The sequence below is a fragment of the Uloborus diversus genome, chromosome 4 (assembly GCF_026930045.1).
Source record: "Uloborus diversus isolate 005 chromosome 4, Udiv.v.3.1, whole genome shotgun sequence".
NCBI classification, from domain to species: Eukaryota; Metazoa; Arthropoda; class Arachnida; order Araneae; family Uloboridae; genus Uloborus; species Uloborus diversus.
Window position 1 is genome coordinate 63062079 of NC_072734.1, and position 23875 is coordinate 63085953.

A 23875-nucleotide genomic window follows, 5' to 3' on the forward strand; every position below is an offset into this window, starting at 1 on the left:
TCATCATCATTCAAGGTCGAATAAATTTTGTCTTTTCGACTTTAATTTAAAAAAACCTCCCTGAGGTCTCCTGTCCTGTCCCTCCTAATATTACCGAAGATCCTCAAAAATGTCATTGTTAAGGCTTCAATTCAGATTTTTTTTCGGGGAGATGTCCCAAACCCCCTACCCCTCTAACAGTATTGAAAATTGCCTACGATTGCGTTAATTGAATTTCAATTTCGAAAATGTGCCAGGGGAAGACGCCGAATCTCTTCACAAATTAACATTACCAAAAATCTTCCAAAACTGCGTTTTCTACAGATCGAAAATTTTTCGAGAGAATGCCCCCCTCTCTCTCTTGCCAACATTATCGAAAAACATCTTAAATCTTACCCAAAAATTTACGGAGCTTTAATTTCAAAAAACTGGCGGTGCACTAAATTTTAACAAAAAAAAAAAAAAAAGCCTACAACCGCGTTTTTAAAGCTTCAATTTCAAAAAATTTCAGGAGGATGACCCCACATCTCTCTTTTCCTTATCACCATAGATCGTCTAAAAATGCATTTTTCGAACTACAATTTTCAAATGTTTCCCGGGGGACAGCCCCCCGGACCTTTACCTGCCACAGTCAGAAATAATTCAAAATTTCCTGCTTGGAGTTCGCTTTTTTAAAAAAATTATCGGGGTATTATCCCAAGTCTTTTCGTCCTAAACATCATCATAGATCGTCTAAAACTGTTTTTCAAATAACAATCTTAAAGAATTCCCGGGGGAGAAAGCCCCCGGACCCCCCTCTCCTGAACAAAATCAAATATAAAGTGCGACTGTGTTTTGGGAACTTAAATTTGGAAAAATCATCGGGAGAGGCTATCCTGGACCTCCTCTCCCCTTCCTCCCCAACTTAAAATATAGTCTAAAATTGCGTTTTTATATCTTCAATCTCAAAAAAATGTAAGGATGTAGTCCACCGACACCTCCTATTTCTGATTGAATATTATCCTTACGATTAAATTTATATTGCTAGTACTAAGGTCCAGTAATATGACTATCCGTGCTAAACCAGAAGCTAAATCTTCTCTCTATATATCTATCTCTCTTTCTGCATATTGGAACATGCATTTGAAACAATTAAGGGGCCGCTCAATGCGTACCCTCCCCCCCCCCTTTCCTCAGTTTTTTGACCTAGCGACGACCCTGCATAAAAAACGGTTATGGAGTTCTCCGGAAATGTTTGGAAATTGAAGACATTAAACTGCAATTTTAAATTATCTTTGGTGAGATTTCGAAAGAGGTGTCAATCAGAGGTTCTCTTCTGGGGAAGGGTTGTTAACCCTCTCTGGCTACGCTCATCACTGTGCCCCCCCCCCCCTGCCCATAGGTATGGGTGCCCATGAACAATGTTTTATAGATGCATTTCGCCGCTTCACTTTCGTTTTCGGAGTGTGATGACGTGCGCTCGGGCAATCGTCTGTCGAAGGTCTCCCTTTCCTCAAAGACACCGCAGAGCTCTTGCTCTCTGGATACACCCGTCGCAGTTCCTCTCGAAGAACAACTTCTCGCGCGTTCAGTTGCCGCTCTCCTTATTATCCGGTGAGTTCTATTTAAATCTTTTTTTAGGGGAACAAATCATTCAGGGGTACGAAGAACCTTAATTTTTGAGAGTGCAGAAATTGCTCAATTTGCCGAACATTTTACCGAATGATGATGATTTTGCCGAATTGTCAGACAAAATTTACCGAATTTTATAGTTTTGCCTTTGCCGAATCTTCAGACAAATTTGCCGATTTATGATAATTTTACTGAATTGTCAGACAAAATTTACCGAATAAGGAGATTTTTAGGAGGTCCCAATGACCTCCCGTGAACAGAGTCGGGGCGCCCCTGGGCTCATTCCCCAATTGAATTCATCACTGCTTACGGGTTTTGAAACTTTTAGAGTACCCATTTTTAAGGAATTTTGTTTGTAGTTTTTTTCCCCCCCAGCTGGATAAAAAAATTCCAAAATATTTGGGGGCTTAGTGTTTGAGGTGCTGATTTTTAAAGATGCAGAAATTTCTGTGTTGAAAAATAGCGACCTTCGAATTTTTAAGATTACTAAGAAACAAACATGCAGCCCCATTATAAAACAAAAAACAAACAAATCTCCGAAAATCGTTAATTGCATTACGAACATCAAATCCAGTAATAGCCTTCGTTGATGACAAATGAAATAAGATTTTTTAAAAACTTTATTTTATTTATTAGTTTTTTAAGCATTTATTCATCACCGCCATTTATCTTTTTCATAGCAGAAGTAAAAAATTATTATGTGCATTTTATTTATTTATTTATTTATTTATTTATTTATTTCAATTTCTCTATTTCCTCCCCCCCCCTTTTTAAGGAGAATTTGATTAATGTACGGTCCTGCAGATCTGCGGACCTGCTCCACAAAGCTTTAAGGACACCAAACAATTGCAGATCCAGAAAGTATTCAAAGAGGGGGAAGTTGATTTACAAAATTGGTTTTATAAATTCCCAAACCTCCACCCCCTAACATCATGAAAGATCGTCTCAAATTTAGGGGGTTTTTTGAGCTTCTATTTCTGAAAAATTCCGGAGGAGTGTACTGAACCCCATTCATAATCTTAACATTATGAAAGGTGTCCAATAATTGCTTTTTTGGACTTGATTTTAAATAACTTTCCAGGGTAGAGCTCCCGAACCTCATCCAAGATCGTCTAAAATTGAGGTTTTTCAACTTGGAAAACTTTTTCTACAAAGTTCCAATCCCTTATCCCTAAAGCGTTAAGAGACGTGCTACAAGCATTTCCAAAACTACAATTCTGAAAAATGCACCGAGCGAGAGCCCTCTTTTTATTGATAAAAGACTATTAGTACAGTAAAATTAGGCCAAAAAATGGCCAAACCCAAACATCCAAAAAAAAAGGTGAAACCTGTTGCAAATTGCTTCTTACCCTTCCAGCAAGAAGGGGTAAAAAGTCCCAGCACTTTGCGCGTCGGGTTTTGGGGGGAAGGGGGGGGGACGAAATAATCCTCTATTTAAATAAAAATAATTTCTATTACTTAAAAAAAATTCTCAAACCTCGCAGAAACCACTCTATAATAGTAAAACAATAAACTCTCACAGAAAAAAATTCTAATTAACAGGGGGTGCACAGGCGGGGGGGGATGGGGGGGGGGGGTCCATGGAGCAGCTTTGCGACATTGGAATTTTTAAGGCAGTTTTTTCAAGGGGTATTTCTTTCTTTTTTGAGGACTTTTATTCTGGATGAGTACTCCGTCACACTTAAGGGGTGCGATATCGCTTTGAGGGGGGGGGGTAACCCTGAATTTACATTCCAAAATCAACTATTGCAGTGAAGTTTACGAAAAAATTTCCCTGACTTAAACTTTTCCGAAGTACAAAATGCCTCACAATGATATGATAATGTCAGAATGATAATTCTTAAAGATCTAAGCGAGCTCAGTAACCAAATTATTTGTGACTGGAGTTATTAAACTGTTTAGAGCGTTGGAAAACAAAATTCCTGTGCAGCATAAAAAAAGTCCAAATTAACCAAAGTTTCCTACTTCTTCTTGATTAACTTACTTCAACTTTTCTACAATATTTTGCCATCACCGTAAGGGTGGGACAAACCGGAATTGCCAATAGTGAGATGGGCAATGCTGCACCCTCTAAGTCGGTGAGGGTTCTCATTTGCAAACACCAAGCTACCTCTCTTTTACGCAGCTAGTTATGTGAATTATGCTAGATATGCGGACATATACTTGCAACACTATCTGAAACTTTTGAGTACATTATGCGATAAAAAAAAAATTTGATCAAACATCAGCTAAAACATCAGCTACCAAACGATCTAACGCAGTGACAAATTCAGGTGGTCTAGAACCTGTAGTGATTCAACGATAGAACAAGTCTTGATGAGAGCAATGAGCAATAGAATGCTAAATATTTACACCTTTTTGTCTCTCAGTTTGGAAATCACAATCCGTTTCTAAAGCCCCCAGAAGTTCTTCCCTCTCAAGTTGGTAGTGGTATTGCTCGCTGATGATAAGGTGAGTTGCGATGAGACCTTCAACGTTCGGGTAGTAACATCAAAGGAAATTGAAGACAAACAATTTTGTGGCATTTCTTTGTAAAGGAGGTAAGCAGTTATGTCTTTAGCTTCTGTTACGAGAGTAGTTACTGTCTGTAAAGATGTGTAAGCCCAAACCATCTTTTACACCGAATGGTATGAACAGTAAAGATGGAATAACAAATTGCTAAAAACTTCTGGTACGAGTTATGCGCTGATCCTCCATCAGTATTCGATGAATCTGATTTCAGAAGGAAAGAAATCCTGTATCGTTAAAGTGCTAATATCTGAAGCAAAAGGTTCATCCAACATCACAGAACGAACAGCTGGTGTCATATATGAGGCAGTGAGAAGCAAAGGGATAATTTTCAAGTTTTGAATAAAACGCGTTTAAAGATAAGATCCTAGGTAGGTTTTCATTGATTTTCTTTTCTAAATCATGCTGTATAGAAGCAACTACCAGGTGTACTAGTACCATTTCTTGCCCCAAGATAGAGGAGAGGTTCACCAACCATTTGTACTGGTTATCTCCAAATTTTTAATTTTGCCACTTACATCCCTTTGCTTCTCACTGTCTCATATGTAATAGATGGAAGATACCTGCTTGATCATATTTTTGGTAATGATATGTAAGCTTCAAGGAAATATGCCAGCAATGCAGTGTATAGGTCACTTGTAAGTATGGGAAAGCTTGTGTCATTTTTGATGGATGCAAAGAAAGCACCACAGAAATATAATCTGCATCCTATTACAACAGCCAAGCCTTCTGCTCCAGAAGACTTTCTGCGTCTCAAATCTTGTGCTTGCTCTGAGGGGTTCATTGGATATAGTGAATGTTTGAAAAGTCTGGAAGTGGACTGAAGTGCTCAATTATATGCACAAACTGTGTTAGACATAGCTGCAACAATAACGATTTTGCTGAGGATCTAGATTCTAAAAAACATCTTGATAACGAAGACTTTTTGTTACAAGCTTAGGAGAAATCATTTGAAAGCAAAAAACAGTTCAGCGTAATTTTCCTGGCCATTTAATCAAATGTGCACCATCAGAGGTGGTGTGGGGGGGGGGAAGGATAATATTTTAATATATAATTTCGTTTAGGGACCTGAGCTACTCTTCTTATGGGGTGAACAGTCCTGATTTAATGCATTTTAGATTTGCATGAAATAATACTTCTAATTGAAATAAAAGGTGGGGGGCGAGGATTTATTTTATTTGGCAGAGGGGGGGGGGGTGCTGTAGCTTTGAGAGGAGGTGCACCATCGCTCTTGGAGGATGGACACACTTGATTTCTAACTTTAACTTAGCATAAAATAATGTTTCCATATGAAATGTATGGATGGAGGTTCGGGGGTACTGCTTCGTTTTACGGGGATAGGGGGGTTCTGTAGCATTGGTGGGTTATGTCATCCCTCTTGGGGGTCAAACACCTTTAATTTCAAGCTTTTAAATTTAGTATAGCATAATATTCTCACTTTAAATTTACTCTAAAAATTCTGGAAAAATACCCAAAACAGCAATTTTTAGATGCCCCCCATTCCAAAACCCGACGCACAATGGGGTGGGACTTTTTACCTGTTCTTATTGGGAGGGTAATAAACAATTTGCACCAGGTTTAGCTTTTTTTTTTGGATGTTTGGGTCCGACCCCTATTTTTACTGTACTATATTTCTTAGCTCACATTATCTGTAATAATCCTGCGTTTTGCTTCCGGTTTTGAACCGCTGCCAGAAACAATGAAAAAGATTAGTAACTAGCGGTACCCGCACCCGCACTGCGATGCACATGCTACAAATTTAAAGGAAATCCGTTAAATTAAAAAAAAATCCACGCCCCCCCCCCCCCGACTGATGTAAAATTATCATTTTTCTTTAACTAAAATGCGTACACGCCTTTCCAAAAAAACCTATTACAGTTTCTTTGGTATTTAAAACTACTCGCCAAAACTTGAAATTAGATTTACTGTTGCTTAAAAACTTAAAATAATCCTCCAACTGTATAGTTCATCGCTTAACGCTCCAAGCAATCACGCTACCGTAACCCAGCCCTTTAGCGAAAAAAGCGGGTTTTTTTCTGCAATTTAAAATATTTTCGCCAAATAAACAAAAATGACAGCAAATAGCATTTAACAAATGTAAATTAATCCTGCAACTCTATTGTTTATTGTAATGCGACCAAGCTATCGTAATCTAGCTGTTAGAGAGCGAAGCAAACTCTGACTGATTAGCTATCCCATCTGTCTAACTGAAAAAGAAAAAAATCCCGTGTGGTACATTCGAAAATTGTCGTCAAAAAATAAATAAATAAATAAATAAATAAAATAAAATAAAAAATTAAAAAAAAATAAAAAAACGCCAAACTGGCGACAAAATTTAGCGACCAAAAAACTGGCGATATATCGCAAAGTGTCCGACAAATTATAACACCACTTGAGTTTACATCGTAATAAACAATGATCCCCCCCCAAAAGGGCAAAAAACCCCTTTAAAAACACCTGAACGCAACCAAAAAGGGAGGTGAACAATTAGACCCCACTAGGAGTCTACGTACCAAATTTCAACTTTCTAGGACATGCCGTTTTTGAGATATGAGACATACGTACGCACATACATACATACGTACGTACATACATACATACATACGTACATACATACATACGTACATACATACATACGTACATACATACATACGTACATACAGACGTCACGAGAAAATTCGTTGTAATTAACTCGGGAATCGTCATTACAGATATTTTCGCGTGTCTATACGTTCTTAGGCACTCATCCACGTCTGATCGAGTCGAAAAAAAAATCAATATTCATTCGGGGGTGAGTAAAATGGAAATTAAGGTTGATTTTTGAGTGAATTTTTTTTCGCGAATACAATACTTCCTTTTTTGTAAAAGGAAGTAAAAAAGTAGTATATTTCATTCGGTTTAAAACAAATTAAATGTTTCTTTGGATTTCAAAGCAATTCGCCAAAACATTAAATTACACATACAGTTGCTTTATGACTTAAAATAATCCTCCAACTGCTGTTTTTGCCTAACTTGCAAAGCGATCACGCTACCGGAACCCAACCTTTTTGCGAGTCAAACGGATGTTTCTTTTTTTTTTCAATTAAAAATTTTTTGCCAAATAAACAAAAAAAGGCATCAAATTACATTGACAGCAGTTTTCAAAAGTAAATAGTTCCGCAAATCTATTGCGTATCGCCAAATTCGCCATGTGACCCCGCTACAGTAACCCAGCCGATTAGCGAGTGATACAAACTACGGTCGATTAGCAATCCGATCAAAGAAAAAGAAAATCCCTTGATTAAAAGGAATCCCTGCCCCCTCCCTCCCAACGTGAAATAATCATTATCTTTTTCTAAAATGTGTAAACACCTTTAAAATCCTAAAAACATTTACTTGCAACTTAAATATTTTTCCAAATAGACAAAAAAGGCCTTAAATTACATTTACAGTAGCTTTCAAATTGTAAAATATTCTCGCAACTCTATTGTTTATCACCAAACTCGCCAAGCGATCGCGCTACACTAACTCACCCAGTTAGCGAGCGAAGCGAACTTCAACCGATTAGCGATCCGATCTTTCAAACGAAAACGTTTAAACGAAATTTCCGCAGCAGAAAAACAACGTAATTAAAAAACACAGTACATCTAGGACAAAAAAGAAATCCTGTACTCCGTAAAATGTTACACATTAAATATCATTTAAAGTCTGTTTGGCGAATTACTTTAATTGGGCTTTTCATTTGGCGTACTTTTTTACTTTAAATGGCTTGGTTTAATTATTAGTCTTGTTTCAAGTGTTGTTTCTTGTGCAAAAAAAAAAAAAAAAAAAAAATGTACAGTGACAAAACAATGCATGGTTTTGCCAAATTAAGTAGTTTCTACGTAGGTTTAATCAATCATACTAACAATAAACAAAACAAAAACAATCGCAAAGATTAATAATGTGCCGTAACGTAGGAAAAAACCGTGTCTCCGATTTTATAAAAGTACTAGTTTAAAGAGCGTCGATCGCCCTTTAAAATCATCGTCTGGAATAGTTTTAAAAATATTCATTGGAATGAGTCTAATAGCATAAAAAACACCCTTTCAAATAAGAGAAATATTCCTCAATATCATACCATTAAAACAAACATATCATTCACATTTAAAAATAACGTTAACAAAACCAGTATGAGTCAGATTTTTTTTAAAGACTACACATCCACTAAAATCGTACATGAAAACATCTACTTGCGGAAACCTCTAATCAAAAGGGAAATATATTTTAAATACCCTGCTACAGACAAAGCCTCAATGCATTAAAAACCGAATGCAAGAAATTGCAACAAATAATATTTTCAGCTTTTCTTCAAGCTAAAATTAATCTCGCGCAAAAAATGGAGGAAAAATTTTTTTTTTAATAAATTAATTTTTATTTCAAACGCTTGTAACTTTTTTTTTTTTTGTAGTCATTTTTCGATGTCCGCGGCTTTAGTCTTTGTCGATGTTTTTGAAATGATTATTTTTTATGGGCTTTCCAACGGTGCAAAAACCGAAAAAATCGGATCATTTCTTGGCATAGACGTATGTTCAAGTGGACGCAAAATTGAGTTTTTAATTAATGTCTCCATTAATTAGCGTCCTACATGTTTGAGGCTGGGATATTCATGACCCTCGTAATATTTCAATTTTTTTGATACCTGGTTCGACCTTGAATTCGATCCCGTTCTTGAAAATTTTTCATATAAGTGCGCAACGTTCCCCATCCCGTTTCACCTCTTTAAAATTGAAATTTCCAAAAATCCTTTCCTATCACGCACTTACGTTATAAAATAAACCTATGTTCCAAATTTCTTTTTTTCAGCCTCAGTAGTTTTCTCTGTCCGTTGATTGTCAGTCAGGACAAGCTATTTTATATATACAGATTATGAATTTAAAATTCTTCCGCTTTTTAAATGATGCCACAAACAATAAATAAATGAATCGTTTATGGCAGGACTCTCCAACCTACGGCCCGCGAATAGATTTTGTCCGGCCCGCGGGAAGCTTACATTTTTTTTCCCGGGAGATAGTCTCGTTGGAAATATAATTGAAATATCATTTTTAATTACAAATAATTACTTAAAATCTTTTTATGGTTAATTTGAATCGTTTTTTAATCTTTTTTTTTTAAATCGTTAACTACGTTTGCTGCACCCATCTCTCTTTTTGCTCTTTTCGAGAACAAATCTCTTTTCTCTGCGCCACATTCTCCCGTTAGTGCCAGGCCTGGCCCCGGGGAAAACATGTGCTCTATTTTACAGTTCTCTACCAGAAAAAGACTTTCTTAAAAATTCATGCTAGAGCTATGTTTTCTCTTTTTGCATCCACTTACAAGTGTGAACAGACATTTTGAAACTTATGTTGAATCGAAGTTTAGATTTTCTGTATCAGACGAACATTTAAAATCACTCTTAATGATCGGAACTACGAAGTTTGTCTCTGAATGGACTGAAATTTTTAGCGGTAAACAAAAGCAATCTTCTCATTAATTTTTTAACTTTTTAAATTTTTTTAAACGCTTTTTACATGTTGTGTTCTTATTAATTTCTAAATTTTTAATCGTCATTAATTCAATAAAATAAATTTGTAGTACATTGCAATCATTTTGTCTTGTATCACTCACTCATTAGCCTTTTAAAAAAAAAAAAAAAAAACTTCACTTTATTTTGTGATAAAGATTACTTTTTCTTTCAGTTTCCTGAACTATACTAAATTTCACAAAGCTCCCTATCGTTATATTATTACACATTTACGGGCACATAAAAATGTAATTTAATTTAGCTAACTGCAAATATGTATAAGGAAACGTAGCAACTTAGAAGCTAGCCCAGAAATTTTCAAAAACCATCACTGAGCGCTTCATTTGAAAAAAAAAAAAAAATATTCGTAATGTATGGGTGGAGAGGGGGAGGTAGTGCTAAATAGACCATCTGAGCCAAAATATTGTTGGACTGGACTGCCTCGTCTCCAAAAATTTACAATGTGGCCCGCGAGTGAAAAAGTTTGGAGACCCACGGTTTATGGCATCGTACGAGGCATGTACGAGTAAATGATCAATTTAACTTAGGGGGGCAAAAAGAACGTTTTTCGGGGGAATTTTTCAAACATTTACCTATAAAACCTGTTTTTAGTTAATTATTTCCAAATCGGAGGGTCATATCACCGCAAGCTTTAAAAATTATGAAAAAATGAATGCACTGGAAGTGTTATGAAAAGTTCTTTGCTAAAAATATGGCTTTTTTATTTTAAAAAACCTATAGAATTTTTTTTCAACAAATAAGTTGTCAAAATGTGTTATTTATCCCATGTTTAATAATCGTATAAAGTTTTTGAAAAGGGCAATGAATATTGAAGGAAAAAAAAATATTTAGAGTGTTCGCCTACCATAAATCAAGCCCTACAGATTTGGCAACCCTGACGGTAGAAAAATGCGGAGTCGCGAAAAGAAATTTATGAGAATATTCGAGTTGGTTATCCCAACAACAGAATCCGAGATTCCCATGATTATTTCCGAATGGGAACGCACGCCTTTCTCATAGCTGAGGGCTCGGCATAGCTACCGAATCTTTAAAAATTCCGCGGGTCACAATGGCATTTCGGAATATAAGGTTCTTAGGAGATAAGGCATTAATGCATTATGTGAGTGTATGTTATATTAAACATATAAAACATAAGATATATTTCGAATACAAATTTTAAAAAATTCAAATAAAATTGAAAGAATAAACACAAAAGTGCACTGCATTGTCAGCGCAAAGCTGCTAGAAACAAAAACAGTACATACATATTCAAGAAAAAAAAAGTAATAGAAAACGCAAAATGCAAGAATACAAAAACCACACGAAATAAGGCGAAGAAATGAAAAACGTGAACGAGGGATTAATACGTCATCAGAGGGAAGAACAATCCCTTAATTCACAAGGCCCTTTCTATTTAGCGCGAGGAAAGGTCCCTCATGCAGGGACCTTTCCTCGGGACGGGAAGCATGTTTTTGGAACCTTCCCTCGTGCTAGATAGAAAAGGCCTTTTGAATTAAGGGATTAGTAAACCCCCTGATCACGTATCAATCCCTTGTTCACGTTTTCCTTTTTTTTTTCTTTTCCCCCCCTTATTTGGTGTGGTTTTTGTATTTGTGCATTTGCATTTTCTATTACTTGTTTTTTCTTGAATATACACTGCTCGACATTGAAATGCAACACCAAGAAGGAGTGTTCAGAAATTTATGCAAATTTTAGAGTTGACGTATATTACTGAGTTATGTAAATGATGTTAAATGCGCAGCTCTCCGACGCACGTGAAGTAAGATATAAGGGAAGGAACTTGCAGAATGGGCAATATTCTTGTCGTTATTTCTGACTGGAGAATTATCGAAGAAATTTTATTTTTGTTTTGGAGGATACGTGTAACACGAGAGAATGCCAGGCCGACGTCAACGAAGGCACTTCCAGCAGATAGACGATTTTACGAGGGGTATGGTGATCGGACTGAGAAGAGGAGGTTGGTCCGTACGTCAAATCGTAGCTGATATCCACATGGATGCGAGCACGGTGCATCGGCTGTGCCGAAGAAGGTTGGGACAGCGAAATGTGGCAAGATTGAGGGGTGCAGGGGCAGCCAGAGTGACGTCAGGACGCGTGGATCGACGCATCCACCGACAAGCTGTAGAAGGCCCAGAAGTCACTTGTTCCTCGATTCTGCAGCAGGTGTAAGATACCCTGAATGTTCCCGTGTCAACCAGAACCATTTCCCGTCGTTTGGTCGCACGTGGTCTGCAATCACGGCGTCCGCTAAGAAGACTGCCATTGACCCCAGAACATAGACAGCAACGTTTAGTATGGTGCCGGACTAGAGCGACGTGGATGACAGAATGGCGAAATGTCGTGTTCTCAGATGAATCCCGCTTCTGTTTATCCAGTGATAGTCGCCGCATACGTGTGTAGCGTCGACGTGGAGACAGATCTAATCCGGCAGTAACTGTGGAATGTCCCACTGCACGACAACGTGGCATAATTGTTTGGGGCGCAATTTCGTACAATTTCATATCACCTCTAGTTCGTATTCAGGGCACTATGACGGCCCAACGGTACTTGAATAATGTGCTGCGGCCGGTGGTAATCCCTTACCTTCAAGGGCTACCTAATGCAATTTTTCAGCAGGATAACGCCAGACCACACAGTGCTCGCATCTGCCGACATACTCTTCAAGGCACACAGATGCTTCCCTGGCCACCATACTCTCCTGACCTGTCACCAATCGAACATGTGTGGGATGTGATTGGACGCCGTTTGCAGACTCTATCCCTGCCTCGTTCAGAAGACGAACTGTGGCAAATGGTTGAAAGGGAATAGAGCGCCATCCCCTCTGGACACCATCCGCACCCTTATTGACTCTATGCCTAGACGTGTTTCTTCGTGTATCGCTGTCCGCGGTGGTCCTACATTCTACTGAGCCGACGCCGTTCTCGCTCTATTTTCAATGTCGAGCAATGTATAAATAAATATATACTGTAGCGTTCCTAGCTCAGGTGTCAACCAGGGTGGTACTTTGTAATCCCCCTCCCTCAAGCCTGAAAAAAAATGTGTTATGGTGATATGTAAACATTAAGTTCGTCAATTTTCGGAAGCAACTTTTTTTTTTTTGGTGTAACGAAACTTCGAATTAAAAGACAAGTATACATTACAAATGTTTTTTATGTAAAATTTTATTCAGACGCAGATGAAACTGTTCCTATTCTATTTTTGCTGAAATTTGATGGATTTAATATAATTTCAGATATATTAGGAAAACATTTCAGAATTAGGGTATTTATAAGTATTTTTTATGATCTCCTAAATCCACTTTGGGTGTCACCAGTGGTCCGATCGCACCTGTTCCCACCAGGTGTCGATACTAGCACAATGGTTCCTTCAATTTAAATAAATAAAAAAGAAAAGCCAAAGTTTCCCATTTCCATTCAGAAAGAGTGCAAATGTATACGGAAAAATGCTTCACTTGTACCACTGGGCCAATATTAAACATTTGGGGACTAAAACGTCACATTGGCACCTACGGCTCTTAGTTTCTTGATCTTGGTGTTTCAACAGCCGCTTACTTCTACGCAGTTTCAAGGAGAAAAAGAAAGAAAGGGAAAATAATCTCTGAAAGAAAATCAATTTTTAACGAGCTGATGTTTACATCACATGACTTCCTTTTACTCCAATTTTAATGTCACTTTCCCATTATTGGTAACTAGCAGTACCCGCACAGCAAAGCCCGTGCTAAAAATGTAATGAAAGTCTGTTGAATAAAAAAAATTGACGCCCTCTCCACCTCTGATGTGAAATGATTGTTTTCTTTGTATAAAATGCGTACACACCTTTTCAACAACAACAACAAAAAAAAACTATTTAAGTTTCTTTGGAATTTAAAACTTTTCGTCAAATCATTAGATTTACAGTTGCTTTAAAACTCTATTTAGCGAGTGAAGCGGTTTCAATTGCAATTTATAATATTTCGCCAAACAAACAAAAAAAAAAAAAAAAGACATCAAATAATATCTTTCAAATGTAAAAATAATTCCGCAGCTCTATTGTTTATCGCCAAACTTGCACAGCAACCACGCTATCATATTTCATCCGTCTAACGAAAAAAAACATCCCGTGGAACATTAAAAAATCATCGTCAGAAAAAAAAGAAGAAAATGTCGTACATTTCACTCGGATAAAAACAAATCAAACGTTTCTTTTCTTTCAAAACAAATCGCCAAAACAATGAATTACATTAACGATTGCCTTAAAACAATAATCCTAGACTGAACTGCTCAGCGCCTAACGTCTTAAAGCGACCACGCTACCGGAACCCAGCCCTTTTGCGAGTGAAGCGGATGTTTTTTCTTTGGCAATAATAAATGTTTCGCCAAACAAACAAAAAGGTATAAAATCATATTAACAGTAGCTTTCAAATCTTTATATATTAAGAGCTGCGTTGGCCCGGCTTTGTCCGATCTACCTTGAGAACAAAAATTGTGTCAAGTGGCATATATTAAACAATAAATAAAAAAAGAATAACTTAAAGAATAACTTAAATAAAAAAAAAACACCATGAAAAATTACCCTTCCAAACAATGACGACAGATATTAAAATACTTTTAAGAAATTAAAATGCGAAAGATGGATTTAAAAAGCGTAACCATGAAGACATAAAATAAAATAAGTTTAAGAAATAAACAATGGATTCAAAAAGCGTAACCATGGAAACGCGAAAATAAAATGATTAAGAAACTGAATTTTGATATATTTCGAAATTAATTTAAAAACGCTTGTAACTTTTTTCTCCTTTGAAGATAGAAGCTAATTTTTTCGACCATGGGTCGAGAGAGATCTGGACTAAAAAATCTCGCTTTTTCCAATGCTGTCAAAAAGAAAACTGTGGGACAATTTCTTCACTTTTTATTGATAGATTTAATGAAGGAAGTAGTGCCTAAATTTCAGCTAAGCCTAAAAAAGTTCGCGATAAAAACGCAAATTACTCCCGCCGTATTTAAGTTAGAGCATTGAAATAAATTGCTTAAAACGCAGAAAATTCTACCCTTTTAACGATATATAATACTAATATTGCAAGTAATTTTTCACCCCTTTAATAGCCAACAATAGGCAATTTACGTGAAATTTGGGCCTAAATTTGAATAAAAAAAGAACTATTTATCGGATTTTTTAGAATTATAGCCTATGTTACTCAGTAAGAAAGCACCTTTCATATAGTGAAAGAATTTTTCAAATAGGTGCAATGGTTCCGGAGATTACCTCGAACAAATAAACACACAAAAATCCGCCCTCTCTCTTTATAATATTAGTAAAGATTTTAATGTGATTTAATTGTTTACTTTCTAAATATCACCACCAGTGGCCAAATTGAAACCAGATTTAAAAATAAAAAAAATCGCCAAATTTGTCGCCAAGTTGGCGACACAACTTGGCGACCAAAAGACTAGCGATATATCGCCAAGTGTCTGCCAAATTATGACACCATTTGTGTATCATCGAAATTAACAATGATTCCCCCCTCCCAAAAAAAAGAGACAAAAGACCCATTTAGAAACACCCGAATGCAACCAAAAGGGGAGGTGCACAACTAGACCCCACTAGGAGTCTACGTACCAAATTTCAACTTTCTAGGACATACCGTTCTTGAGTTAACTGACATACATACGCACATACGTACATACGGACGTCACGAGAAAACTCGTTGTAATTAACTCGGGGATTGTCAAAATGGATATTTCGGGTGTCTGTACGTTCCTAGGCATATATCCACGTGTGATCGGGTTGAAAAATAAACTCAACATTCATTCGGGGGTGAGCAAAATGAAAATAAAGGCCGATTTTTGAGTGAAATTTTTTTCGCGAATACATTACTTCCTTTTTTCTAAAAGAAAGTAAAAAGGGACGGTTCTTCTTGTTCATCTTCATCGTCGGACGAAACGTCCATAGGTCGGTTACGGATGGAGCAGTAGCATTTTTGTTTTCATAGATTAACTTCCAACAACGTGATTTTTTTTTTTTTTTTTTTTGAGCACAAATGAAACATATTGCTTATTTTAAAACATTTTTTCTTTCTTTTACTCTCCAGGAAAAACGTAAAATGCGGGAAGTACAACAAACTTACAATCCAGGTTAAAATTAACAATATTAGTTGACGGAAAAACCGGGACATGATGAAAAAAACATGAAATGCGGGGAAAACGTAGATTCAGGGGACGTAAATCGGGTGTTGACTGTAAAAATTTTTGAAAAATAAAATTGTGCTTTTAGTGTTTATCTACTGGTCAGACAACCCTGAAGAACGACCTAGTAAGATGAGGTGGTGGATTGAGAAAAATCTGCAATGCAGTTTCTTTGTCGAAAGTTGGGATGCATTGCACAATAGTAACTGAATGACGTCTTATTCGTTTAGAACAATTTGTCCAGAGAGAGATCCATCTTTATCTGGAATAATGGAAGTTTTCTTGAATTGATGAGTGAGGAGAAAGACATCAATGTCTTGGCAATTTGCCATTTTTTGTGGATCTAGGGGAACGGGGGATGTCTGTAGTTTCAGTTCGCTTTTTGTATTAGCGTGAGTGTCTGTTGACCTTGGTAAGGAATCATTGGTTGTTTTAGAATTTTTCAAAAGCTTCAAAAAATACCAATTTTTTAAAAAACAAAGTCTTTTCATCAAAAATTTAATTCGAAAAAATCCTGTTTTCTTTGCACTAAAATAGTTTATAGTAGTAATTAGTATTAATGCGGTCAATTTGACTACATCAGTGACAAAAAAGAAAGAAGGAAAGAAAGAGAAATAAAGAAAAGTGGCCAGTACACAATCAAACACATTTTTCAAATGAAATTAGGGGGCTTCCGCCCCTTACTCGCTGACGCTCACCAACGCCCGAAGATTGCATCGCAATCTTATTTGGTTCGCAAAGAGTCACATCGACTGCTAGGATGAATCAGATTAAAATACGCGTTACGATTTAAGTAAAATGAAAATCTCCCTCCCCGTCTCGTAGAAAATTAAAATTTAAATAAAGAGTCATTATAATTATAACAATGTTAAACTCCCGCTCCCACCTGAAGACAAAAATAACTCGGTGGAAATTCGCAACTCCAACAAACTATAGGGGGCACTGCAGCCACTGTCTAATGGCGGATGAAAAAGGTAAGACAAACGCACGCCGTATCATACAAAATGCTAATACGCTTAGTCATTTTTGTTTGTATGCAGGACTTTTTTTTTTTTTTTTTCATTCTTTTTAAACTAATTTTTAAAGTTTTGTGGATATTCTGGCCCACGTAGAAAGAAATAAGAATTCAAGAAGCATTACTAAACGTCAAACATTTATGCAACTTACGTAGTTCGTAGTTCTAAGCAGCCATTTCCACGATGTTGAATTCGATATTTATCAATTCTTGATGGAACTACATTTTCATTGTGGCCATAAAACTGACAAGAATAACAATTAATGTTAGATAATTTAATTATATGATATTACGAATTATTATCAAAAGAAGAAGATGATACTCGTTTGCCTTGCTTGGTTAGCGCTAATAGGGAAGTTTTCGATTTTTCAATTTTATTTTTATATGATAGAGTAACATGTATGAACATCATAGGTGAAAAAAATTTTGCGATACGATAAGTAGTTTTTTTTTTTTTTAATTAATTTTAAAGTTCAAGCGCTTGTGACGTCAAATGGCGTAGGAAGTGACGTCATGCGCTCTTCTTATAGGGGAGAAGCCGAAGGTCACGCATTCGACTGCGAAGACGAAACGTAAAAGGCTTATCTCCTCGCATTTCACTCCTCGCGTTTCTGGAACATTAAACCTCTCATCCTCTGGGAAATATTCGAATATCATCATTGATGTTACATGAGGAAGATTAATTAGATTGTGCTTTAACGAATCCGGTCTCCATAGTGTGTTCAAAAGGATTATTGAATTTCTAAAAAATAAAAATATCAGCGCGCTCAAAATGTCCCTAGCGAAAACAAGGGATCTTCGGCGGAAGGCTGTCCATTCGCGCCCTGTGACGTGGGCTCGTGACGTTTCAGAAGAGCGCACTTTTGCGCGTGGATTTTTAAAAATTCATTAAAAATCAACCACGGTGTTTTAAAATTTGGCGATGGTGAATTTTTTAGTTTTGAGGGTCAATTAACAATATCCAATAGCCAAAATATGAACATTTAATAGGTTGCAACTTCCCTTTTTTCTCAAATTGCCGAATCGGTTAATTTTAAATTGTTCTGTTTCGTATGTTTTTAATTTCTGAATTATGATTTAATTTTGTCACGCTATGCAAATCATCAACAAAATTCTCACGGATGTATGGTGGCAATTTTCTTTTCAATTTGATCTACCATTATTTCTTTTAACTCATCGAATTCTGTAATCTTTCTACCATTTTATTCCACTCATGATAATAAATAAAAATGGTTTAACTGACATGCGAAATCTCGCCAAAGGTTCTTTGCTCGCACAATGCTAAAACTATAACCCTAAACAAATTTGGCGAAACTCTTCAGCTGAATAAAGCAATAAAGTAAGGCGCACTATTTTGGGGGTGAAAATTCTCGGCTTTGTTTTTGCCAGCTCAAATGTCTTTCTCGGTTGAACATTTTTCATTTCGTTCTACGATAATATATTCAAGAAAATATTTTGCATAGTGTTCATTCCAATTAAATGCTGCTGTAAAATATGGTTAGTTAAATTAATTACTTTTAAACGAGGCAGAGATGAAAGCCCGAATTCTTCTGCTAACGTTGTTATCCCCCCTCCCCCCATTTTCCAGAAATTGGGCTGCCAATTTCATTTTAGTAGTGATGGAAAAGAAAGGAAGACAAACTTTGCAGTCCCCAAAATTGGTGGAAGGAATAAATGAACAAATGGAATAAAAGGAACAAAAAGTTTTTTTTCTCCACAGTTCAAAAAGAAAGTGCAATCTTTGAATCAAAGAATTATTTAGAACAGTGGCGTAGCTAGACCCGACTTTCGGGGGGGGGGGGGTTACTTCTTATATATATATATACATATATATATATATATATATATATATATATATATATATATATATACACATATATGTGTGTGTGTGTGCATATATATATGTGTGTGTGTCTGTAAGCTTTTTTAGTATTAAAAAAAAGGGAGGTGAATCTTACTTTCTTTGGAATAGAGTGCACCAAGTCCGATATTTGTGTCAAACAAAACAAAAGCAAAGAATTTTTTTTATATATTTTTTAATGTTATGGAAAATTCAACTTTTTTTTCTTTTCCCTCCATTTAATTTAAAGTGAAATTTTTTAGGAAAAGGGGGGGGGGGGGTCTTGTCAAAACCAGTCCATCCAAACCAATGAGTGTTCCGTTCATTTCAGTGTGACTGCTTAATTTAGAGGCTAACACACATCCACAGAAGCTAGCATCCCTGAGAGCTAATAGATACTTCCATTTTCCGCCTGTAAACTGGATGTTTGACTTTCAATCTCATCGGCGGTCAGACTATAAAGACTAGTGCTGCTTTACAGACTGTACTTTTCTTCAGATGACGTCAACTTTCTCTTTTTAGAGCAATCCTTTTTTTCATTTTCATTTTTTTCTTTGGGTTTAAAAAAGCTTGTTGTCGGTTTTGCTCACTTCATTATGCATCAACTTTCACTTAGAATGTACTATATTAAACAGACTGTACGTTTCCAAAAGAATATGCAGTAAATACTGGCTGAAAAATCAATGTGATTGCAATGGATACTCCTGGTTAACAAAGGTCGTTTTTGACTATGACACACACGAGACCTGACCAATAAAAACCTCTATCCTCTCAAATTCCAGTTATGCTATCATTTTCGGACTCGAAACCCAATGATCTTTAAAGCAGCAAACAAAAACATTTTCTTCAACTCAGAAACAGAGGAATTGTCTTCAAGAGCTGAGGGGGCAGTGGAAAAAAAGGAGAAATGCATTCCACGAATTGGCTTTCTAGGAAGATTAACAAAAAAGACAGTCGTTTCGCGCACTTTCTTGGAAGAAGAGTAAGGTGAAATTCACAGGTTTGACATTTAAGATGAACATTTCAAGTTCATGGTTAAAGGTAATTCAAAGTCATTTCGCTCCGTTATCTGGATTAGTATTGTTCTTTGGTTGCTCTCTTTTTTTAAATTGTGATTCCTTAGAAAACCGAAATAATAGGAGTAAAAAGAAAGTATAAGATTTTTTCAAGTGATGAAAAAAGGAAAATCGTAGAATATTGGCCAAGTTAAATTTGCAGCAATTGCTAATCTTAAGAGGATTAAAAAAAAAAAATTAAAAAATTTTAAAAAAAATTAGGGACCGAAAACAATAAGATTTTTTCTTGAAAAAAATATTCTTAAAGTTTCTTTTACTGTCAAAATGATTCCTTAAACTCGCACTAAAGCACTTAATAATGTAATAATAGAATAAATACCTAACAAAACCAACACAGAGGAATTTTAATCAAGAGCCCGCATTGTCTTTACTATCGATTCCAAAGTTTCACCATCATATTCCAAATTTCTATAAAGTTTCTTAAAGCCCCCGGTATCTCAAAACCTCTTTTTTTTTTCCTGTGAAATTCGAAATATACAAATTCGACTGTATGCAATATTCCCACTGCGCCAATCACAAAATTAAACATATTTAACAATTTGCAGAATCGATGACGAAGAACGACTACATATATGTGGATTTAACAAATCAATCTCATTTCTAAAGCAAAGTGTCAAATTTCAGTCAATTATCAAAAAATTGTCGCAGCAGAGGGAGGCGTCTTTATGCTTAAGGGTCACTCATGGAGCGAATTTTCAATGGCATTGGGGGGGGGGGGGCGAAGTGAATTTTTGACCTTTGTTACTCAGAAAAAAGTAGTTTCGATTTTTTTTATTTTTTTTAATTTTTTTTCTTTCTCTTTTCTTTTTCTCTTTTTTTCTTTTTGAGACAAACATTTCGAGAGAGGGGGGGGGGGTTGTCCCCAAACTCTCCCCTTAGCTACGCCCCTGATTTAGAAAAATCCAAGATTCTGCATTACAATTTACCTAACTGAGGGCAGCAGAAAGGTACGTTTGAAAACTTTTTTTGACGGAAAAAAAAGTGTTCAGTGCATTAAAAACCCATAACAGGGTTCAGCTTGATTTAAAAAAAAGAATAACAATAATAATAATAAGTATTATTAATTTTGTAAGGGTCACTGAAACCTTTATATATCTATTTTTAATTATTCATTAATTTATTAATTTATTAATTTAATTAATTTTATTTTATCTTTTTTTGTAAAAATATTAGTATGAAAATTACAGCCAAGTGAAGAAAAATACTCGGGCAGTCGAAATGTGTTGTTTTAAATAGAAAAAAAGGTGAAATACTGTAAGCGAAAGTTAAACTATTGTCCTGAATAGTGTATTTTCAAGTGTTTGAATATAAAAAACGAAAGTAGATCAAAACTTAATCAAGAGTTTCAGCAGGAACGGGAAAATAAAATTAAGTGGATGAGCAAGATTTATGTGCAGAAATAGTTTTTGTCCGTTCCTTTCCAAAAAAAAAAAAAAAACATTGCGTCACCTTTGAGGATGGTGAAATATTCGTACGAAAATATTAGTGCAAACTGATATTTTAATTGTTTTGCACATTTACTGTAGTGAATGTTTAAACCTATCAAAACAAACTATGATAAATTTTTTTATGTTAACATGGTTTTGAATGTTTAAAGTTAATGTCAACTAAGTAAACAACATTTATATTGTTTTCATTGTGTTTATATTGTCATATGGATACTTGATCCCTGGAATCGTGTATCCCTCTAAACGAAAGGATCAAATATCCCTAATTTGTGATTTTTACAAACATATTTGCTCTATTATTAACAATCAGTGGCAATTTACTAAAAACATGTCTCAATTATTATAGACTGTCTATACTTTAACATTACACTTCGGAATTTTTTTAAAGTTGTATTTAACGGATTATTTAAACTTTGGAATGCTTTCCCAAAAAAAAAAAAAAAAAATTCCCTTGACACATTCAGACGATCATTTCTTAAGCTAAAACAAAATGGCTGAAAAAAACAAAATGTTCCCAGTTTTTATGTATAACTTTAATATAATTGTCAGGTTTCAAATCTCTACTTAATGATTTTGGTACATTTTTGACTATGGGATCATGTATCCCTAGGGATCAAGTATCCCCAGTCTCCCCTACGAATTCATTACATCGGTATTTTGTTAGCCTTTTTCTGGCACACTACCTCCTCACAAATGCTCTTCTCATCCTCCAAACCAAAATTTGGCTTTATTTAAGGATTTTGTGCGCAAGAAGAAGTTCGTTCCAATTTTTTTAATTGGTTAGAACAGGAGATAAAGGGTTTCTACATTAGGAAAGCATCGGCTACACTCAATTCAAGTTCGGAGCTAAAGCGAAAAATGGAATTGGAGACTAAGAATTTTAAAACGACTTTTCAAACATACAAAACGTTCATTTTGATGGGAACGAGGGCCCCTTAGCACATATAGCTGTGAAATTTGGTACAAGTTAGTTTGGATCCAGGACGAGGGATGCTCTTCGAAGCAGTTTGTTTGGGTTTTTTTTAACAATTTTCTAAAACACATTTTCATTAAGTTCTATTTGTCTTCAGGTGGAAGCAGGATTTTAATATTGATCTAATTTATCATAATAAGCTCATTTCCATTTTCTGCCGGGGGGGGGGGGGGGGATTTTTATTTTGTTCTTGTTGGTTCTGATTGCAACGGGTATTTTAACTTGATTCTTCCTCACAGACGATTTAAATCTTCGGGAATGAAAGAAGATTGCGATGCTATCTTCGGGGGTTGGTGCCAGCGAGCAGGGATGGGGGGGGGCCAGAGCTGAATTTAGCTCCACGCCGCCGCTAGGCAGATTTGAAATCTGCCGCCCACCCCCCTCTCAAAAAAAAAAAAAAAAAAAGCAAAATTTCCGTGATTTAAAAAAATTGCAAAAAATAGTGTTACCGAAATTTAAACTGTGAAGCAAATGAAGAGATGATTGCATTTTACTTTCAGGGGTACCCAAACGGGAGTTCACTGTGACTTCGCCAAAATTCCTTATTGGGAAAATTCGGAGACAGTGCAGCAACATTGAGATTCTTTTATCTTATCTTTAAAAAATGTAAAATTGTTTTTTAATGATGCCTAACGTTTCTTTTGATTAGGTGTTATGTGTGTATGATATTCGTGCTTGCTCGAATTTCATCATTCGGTAAAATGGAAACTTCATTCAGCAAATTGAGAATTGTTTTCATTAATGAATCAACGATTTAAATAATTTCCTCCATTCACTCACTTGAGTTTCTTACCGCTCCTCAGTGCTCGATGGTATTTCACTTATAAATTTTTACTAGATTACATTCCAAAAAGTCCAAAGAATCTGCGTTTGAAAAGTGCCCATTTTAAAAATATGTATCACATTTCAAAAACTTTTTGAAGACTCCTTTTTTTTCTTCGATTTTTAGTTGAGCTTGTTTCCTTCATTTAAAATTATTCAACCTTTTCCATTCGTGACTCATTTTCATTTGCCGCCGAGACTTTATATTAACAGAAAAGTTTTTAAACAATAATAATGCAGAAGAAAAAATACCCGTCAATCACTGAAGAAACCTCAACTGAATAAACTTTAGTATTTCACAAAAAATCTTAGTCAAACGTAATGACAATTGCTCTCCCTCAATCGACGTCGCTTTTCTTTTGCACACTTATTGTTTTACACACATTTGTTACCATGCTTGAAATATATTTTATTCTCATAACATGTGTGAAAGTAAACATTATTAAAAAACAAGAAAATAATGTCTCTATGGACTAGTAGTTCACTTTTTAAGAATACTAATAATAATGAAACAAATTGTGTGGTTAAAGCAAAATTTACTTAGTCTGCCTATTGGGAAATTAGATTCTGGGTGGGGCCTCCAAGATATACAAAATTTAGAATCCGTTTAGAAGAAAATTTCGAAGCTTGTTTGAAACACGAGAGTCGCTTGAATGAAGCATGATCCCATAAACGTTTTGCTATTAATTGATCCAAATAAAAAGCGAATGTTTGAGGGTACTTTTAGTTACATATTCTTGCTATCACAATTAAAAATTATTATCTTTGTGTTTTTTGAAATTTTTAAGAAGCTAAGAAATTTTATCTGGAAAAAAGAAGTCTAGGTAGGGGTCGTATTGTACAGTTTTTTCTTTCCTGTCCGCAAAGCCAACAGCACCACAACATTTTACACTACCAAAC

The 23875-nt window shown here is 35.6% G+C and overlaps 1 protein-coding gene across 1 annotated transcript in view; it reads left to right on the top strand.

Annotated features, from left to right (window-relative positions):
* Positions 1 to 1452: 1452 nt before the first annotated feature.
* The window catches only part of LOC129219956 (transmembrane protein 165-like), a 76693-nt gene continuing 54270 nt past the window's right edge, over positions 1453 to 23875 (top strand). Inside the window, exon 1 of the mRNA XM_054854273.1 lies at positions 1453 to 1572. The gene's annotated coding sequence lies outside the window, so the exon portion shown is untranslated. The remainder of the gene's footprint in view (positions 1573 to 23875) is intronic.